This window comes from Dermacentor andersoni, chromosome 11 (genome assembly GCF_023375885.2).
Source record: "Dermacentor andersoni chromosome 11, qqDerAnde1_hic_scaffold, whole genome shotgun sequence".
Classification (NCBI taxonomy): domain Eukaryota; kingdom Metazoa; phylum Arthropoda; class Arachnida; order Ixodida; family Ixodidae; genus Dermacentor; species Dermacentor andersoni.
The window spans coordinates 23,603,526-23,610,058 of record NC_092824.1 but is presented as its reverse complement, the minus strand read 5'-3'; the positions used below and the strand labels follow the sequence as shown (position 1 = coordinate 23,610,058).

The following is a 6,533-nucleotide window of genomic DNA, read 5'->3' as shown; positions in this document are numbered from 1 at the left end:
GAACCCACCAACAGAAGCGCTTCAAGTGTGACGTTTGTCCGGGGACATTTTCGACGGAGAGCGAGGATCATTTCAAGGCTCACATGTCGGTTCATACTGGCGTGAAGCCGTTCAAGTGCAGCAAGTGCTCGTACGCATCAACGAGGAAGCATCTCATAGAAAAGCATGAGTCAGAACACCACATTGAACTGAGCATCATCTATGTTGAGTGAACATGGCATTCAACTAACGAAGGGGTGGGAGAGGAGCGCAGGACACTCGGCTTCCCCAAGAGCCATTGACCTGGGGAATGGTCTCCTTGAGATACAACATCCAAGGCCAGTCATGCAAATTTGCAACGTCCTTTAATAATTCATGTTTTTTACATCATTTAATTGAGTTCCCCCAGCGTGCCATTACCTGCATTTGTAATTTGTTTCCTTGTTTCCAAGACAGTACTGTTGCTTTCGATGCCCTATGTCCTTTTGTAAAATATTTTTTAACACGTTTTTAGGAGAGGGATAGGGAATTGTGGGCTGTTAGAGCTATCTGTAAAGCATGGATGCGTTCTTTCTTTTCTTTTATAATAATTTTTTCCTAGAAGTAATTTTTCTTTCACTACTTATAAAGATGAAATATTCTTTTGTACCTTCTGCTAGCCTCTTGCATATGTAGTATGCTACTTCCTTCTTTTTTCCTAACATGGTGCATCATCGTTAGTGCCATTACTTTTATTTTTTTCGTGTTAGTAAACTGCATTCCTGTGTATCCCTCCATTATGCAATTCCTTTTGGTGCCCATAAGGTATTTAAATGAATAAACTTGTCCTTTTCGATTATGCATTTCAGTTATTCATGAAAATAATGTCTACCTTTGCGAGTAATCAAATTGCACTATCTACCTCAGCGAGATGCAAAATTGTGCTATCTGCTATGGAGGTGTTTTTAAAAAAAGTTTGTCAGTCTTCCCAAAATCGCCCTGGGTTCACAGCCCTCCCCCATAACTATCTGTAAATTGAAATGTTATTTCTTACGTATATGTTATTATGTCTTGCCAAATTTTGCCCCACGCCCAGACAATAATCCTGGGTGTGCTAATGTATCGGATCCATACAAGAATTTATGTCGGGCCATGCGAGGTAAAACATTGGCCAGTGGCTGGCACAACAAAAGGCTGATGTCAATGCCCACACACTTAGCCCAAGCTATCTTGTCATGCTTGGCCCGGCCTATCCTTGATTAGCCACTGTACATCTCACTAAAGTTGGGGCATCACGGAAATGTTCTTGTCCAGTTCCTGCATGAAAGAGACATTTAAAATTTTAAATACATGCACTTTGCACACACACAAAAAAAAAAAACCTTCAGGAATCAAATGCTGCTTCTGCACAAACTACGTTATTTACTAGAACTTATTTGCCTTGCCCTCGTGACTTCCGTTTTCATTATTCCTACAGAGCTCAAAGTTGTGCTAGCGATCTTAGCTGTGCCGCCAGGCCCGTGCAGAAGAATGCTCGCCATGCTACGCCCGCCATTGCTCTCAGCTTTGGAATTGGCATGGACTTAAAACATGGAGCAAAAAAACTTGGGAACGAGCATGACGTCAGCCAACCTGCCTTTGCAACACAACCTCCTCTGGCCCCGTCGCTGCTTTCACTCACCAAATGCACACATCATGCATAGAATTCTGGCAACAGCACGCTGTACATGGCTCAGTTTGTAGCTCTGAGCGCTGGTACAAACATAAAGGTGGTTGCAAACTAGCAGTCATAAATACAGCGACAAGCTTGCCTCACTCTGTCATCGAAAAATATGTGTGCCCCTCACATCCAGATAAACTTATGTGGCTTGTCTTGTCAAACTCTGAAAATGTTCTGTATTGAAAATACTGTATGCTGTAGCATCATAGGAAGCTTCTAGAAGACGTTCAGCTGCAGAAACCCGTGACAAAGCCTCTAAAAAAAATAGCGAGGCTACAGGGTTAAGATGGACCGCAAGAAAGCAGCAGTTAAAACTGAAAAGAACTTGCTTGTGCAAGTGCATGTAAAAAAAGGATATTTCAATCAAATCTCTGCTTGACGACTTCACAATGACAACTGAAGCCACCTGGAACCTGACATAAAATTCATAATTTTTCCAGGATGCCAAGGCATACTGGTTCACTGACAGAGAATTGAATGCGTCTGGATTGCATAAAAGGAGCCTTATTAACCTTGTGTGAGGGCAATTTTTTGGGAACCCTTGGGCATTCGGGACTCCAGTGTAGCTACAGAACCTCAGAAATATCTTGCTACCACATCAGCCAAAACATAATATACACTAGAAAAACAATTGACCTATAGCACAATAAATTGACAAGAGGCTGTGGGGACAGAGTTCATGGTAGGCTCGTACAACACGTTCAAGAATCTGGAATTTACAGTGTTGCAATAAAACTTGGGGCTAGTTGGCTCATAATGCTTAGGAAATAGATGCTGCACAAAACCCAGACAAGGGCAAGAGACGGTAACACGGGGGGTCATGCACGCTTGTCCGTTTTACGTTTATTAGTGTTGCGCTTGTCAGTGTCGCCACCCTCTCGTGCCCTTGTGTGCAATCCGTGCAGTGTCATTTTTTTTAAGCATTACAATGTTACATTCAGTGAAATGCAGTTCACTAATGCAGCTCGCATAATGCAGCTAAGACTGGGCTTGCAATATGTCCACAGTAATGTAATGTGGTACAAGAAGGCTGCACAGTTTATGGACCATAGTAGTGGTGATGCCTGGCATCATTATAAGTGTCAGTGAGATCATCTTGACAGGGGCTGTACTTGGAGAACGGGTTGCGCATAACACTGAAGGCTTCAGGTCTTATCGGCATAACTAGTGATGGCTGTAATGTAACATTATGATATCCGATCTGTTTGGTGCAGCATCTGAAATCAAGCACTACGTGCCAAGTGTGGTTCAGTACCTCTGCTTCACCCATACACTCAACTTGTCTTTGGCGAAGCCCCCAAGACTTCAAGCTGTCACAAACGCTGTTAGCATTATGAAGGAAGTGATTTCTTTCTTCACTGTGTCATCAAAACAAAGTAGTGCCAAAAATGCACTAGTAGAGGATTCTTGTTGGTTAACTTCGGAGCCTTTGCGAGACTAGGTGGGTTGAGTGGCATGACAACGTTATCCGGTTTCAATGTTACTTTGCAGTTTGTGAAACGCTCTGTATTATTTCCAACCAAAGAGAGATGCAGAGCTCTGCGAAAGCAAAGACACCTTGTGCTACATTCAGTGATGGCAAGTTCCTGGTAGCAATTGTTTGCTTGGCAGACTTGGTGGTGCTTACTCATTCTTTAGAGGCACCTCTTTCAGAAGTAGTGCACTGACATCCACAAGGGCTAGAAGGGTGTTGGCATACATGCACCTTTCCTGCCGACAAAAGAGTGGACGCCTAAGAACAATTTTCGCAGTTCTACAAGCAAGCCACCTATCTGGTAGATGAACTGGAAACTGAAGTGCAGCTCCAAATATAAGTAAGAGGCAAACACGCAGATTCAACTTCCCAACGTTAGATGCAGGAAGTTACTACAGGTTATCAGTGTATGCTCAATTGTGCAGTTAGGTGCTAAGCAGATAAAAACAAGATTTACACTAAAAGCACAAGTTCCTACAAACTATTCCTTTCTGTACCTTCTCGCTTTACCACAAATGAGGACAATGCAAAGCCTGTGACATCTACTGCTGAGCAATATGCAAGTTCATGGGAACCAGCATCACAATAATAAAAGTGTCGCAATAATAAAATGAACTCAGGCTGAACTGCGAACGAGAAAGAAGATCACGGAAAGATGGAGGCTTGAAGTGACGAACAGTGGTGGAACAAACAATGTTGCTGAAGCCACTGTTTTCACAAGTGGTCTTGCCTTTGACAGGGCATGTCGCTCCACCAATACAAGCCAAAGACAAGTCCCCTTGTTGAAACATTGACTCCAGTGGCATTGTTTGTTCTACCACTGTTTATCACTGCAAGCTGAACCATGGTCATCTTGAGAGAAATGAAACAGGGTAGACTGGGAAGTTTCTACTACTGCCATTGAAGCACTCAAGTCTGACATGCGAGGTCTCCCTTTCTATCAATTAATTTCTGCAAATACTAGTCTCTCCTCCTGCAAGTATCACCAGTGCCAAGTGATTGTTCTCTACTGTCTGGGTTGGCCATGTTTAACACCCGTAGGCGACATTCGTGCTGACATTTTGCAAAACAAAGCTCATCACTGAAATTCCGAAATTAAAGCCTTGTGCCCCATTGTCTGCAAGCAGAGCAAATTGACTATCTTCAAAGCCTTTACTATACCACGCAGAAATTCAGCAAGGCAAATACATGTTTGGACGTACCCTGAGATTTGTGCAAGAAAGCCAGATACTTGCATCATCAAAATATGGGCTCTTTTCCAGAAGGCCTAAGGCGCATGTAAGGAGGAAGACGTGTTTTTCCTCATAAACCACGCATTAATGTGGCTGGTCAGTATGCATGCTAAGCAGTGCTTCATGGTGGTATAGTGCCATTGGACATCGAATAGACTAGATTTAATTCCAAACTTCCTAAGAAGACTCTTTTGACATGCAGCACTTAAATTGCTCAATGAAACTAAAGCCACCGACTTCAGGGCCATGGCTTTCATTCAGCCAAGTGCATAGCCATCCTGTTTCTGTCAAGTTCTTGCCTGGCTACACTTGGAAAAAAGTGATGAACAGTGGCACAAATAAACGAAGCTACACAGCATGACAGGCAAGAGTGCCAGCTTGTTTATCTGACGCCCTCAGCACATCCATGTAACATCTCGGTGAGAGGATGCACAGAGCCTTCTACTGCACATTTTTCCTCCACTTGCCTCCCCTCTCCTGCATGCCTTTGTAATGGTTCTTCTTTGTTAGCACTAAATAATGGCGCTGGAGGTGTAGACAAGGTAAGATGTGAAAATGAGGTACACATGGAAAAGAACAGCGCCCATTTCACTACAAAACGTGTCGTCATCATAACGCATGTCAGATGTCGGTGTGTAGAATGCTGTATTATGTATTGAATTCTTTGCTAGTTATGTGCAGCTGAGAGTTGCCACGGCATTAGATGGGCAGCATTGTCGGGCAAGTCAGAATTCCTGTGCACCTTTCTCCGCTGACGCGACTACATATTTTGTGCATTCACAGGCAGTATGTAATGAAACAACTGCGAAAGTGACAGTTTCAGAGACATTTCACACTTCGTGCTAAGTGTTTGTTGAAGGTCAATTCAAATAAATTATGTTTGTTCGTTGTAGGTCAGTTCAAAGAAATTATGGTACCACAGAAAGTGACGGAGTGACACAATGCCTTCACACTCGTAGAGACACTCCTCCAGAACATTTGAGGAGACTTAGATATCTGGTGATTGCATGATGGTATGATCCGGGTTTACAAAGAAAGGCTCAGAAAACATCTGGCCTGAACAGCAATCTAAATATCCACTAAGAAACGTCAACTCAAGCCTTGTTGTACGTGACAGATTTATTTCTTCAAATACCTTGCATACCCCAAAAGGCATTGCATAACGAAGGGATGCAGAGTAATGCAGATGACCAACATATAAAAATTAGGCATGATAGCACTAAATATGAGACGCTACATAGAAAAAATAAGGACGCTTTAACATACAGCATATGTGAGGCTAGCAACAGGTGTAAATAAAGTTTGTTTAAACATATTACAAACAAGTGCATTCAGTGCGACAGAAACTATATTAAGAATAACATGAAATAAAAGACGAAAGTATGCAGGCTTCATGCATAGTTGAATTATTAACATGCTGTTCAAGAAGCACAAGAAAAGGAAAAGGGGACACGACAGCTCAACTATCAAAAGAATGAAAGAGAAAAATTGTTACCAATATAAAGTACAGGGGCATGACACATTTCCTCCCCCGCCTGTTCGGCTGACCTTTTTCTGTTGTCACAGATCACCACGTTTCATGTTGGCTGTCGTAGCTGGGCTTTGCACTGTCCTATGCTCTTTCCTTTTCCTTGAACATCCTGCGCAGCACGTTAATAATTCAAGTATGAACCTGCTAGTCCACAAGAAAGTACTATTTAATGCATAGCATATTACAGCCAACATTCACCCCCCTCTCGACTCCCAAAGAAAAAGAATATTTACTTGTCATAAGTCAACAAACCAACACAAAGCAGTCAAAACAAGGGAATAATACTGAGAATCATACCAGCAAACAAAGAAAAAATTCTGGTAAGTGCAAATCTAGAAAAACTGAATTGCACTGCGTTATAAAAAGAAAAGTGCCTGATTAAAAGATGTCGGAGCTTTTTGTGGTAAGCCGCAGAGACTGTGGTCTCAAGAATGCATAGGTCGTCAAAATAAGCTGACACTCCTTCGCACCGACTCATCCATATTTTTGCAGGCTATATACTCGCTCACTCACGTGCACTCGCATTCTTACTCACACCCCCTCAGACTTGCTAACACACTTGCATTCATGCTCACTTCCGCTCACACTTACTGGCAGCCACTCACACCTACCACCAAT

At 42.6% G+C, this 6,533-nt stretch overlaps 1 long non-coding RNA gene across 1 annotated transcript; it reads right to left on the bottom strand.

The window, feature by feature from the left end:
• Window positions 1-325: 325 nt before the first annotated feature.
• On the bottom strand, window positions 326-6,119 carry LOC129381579 (uncharacterized). Its single transcript, XR_008609756.2, has 2 exons — window positions 5,880-6,119; window positions 326-1,275 (listed from the first exon to the last, which is right to left on the bottom strand). It is a non-coding gene; the product is annotated as an uncharacterized lncRNA (long non-coding RNA).
• Window positions 6,120-6,533: the final 414 nt, after the last annotated feature.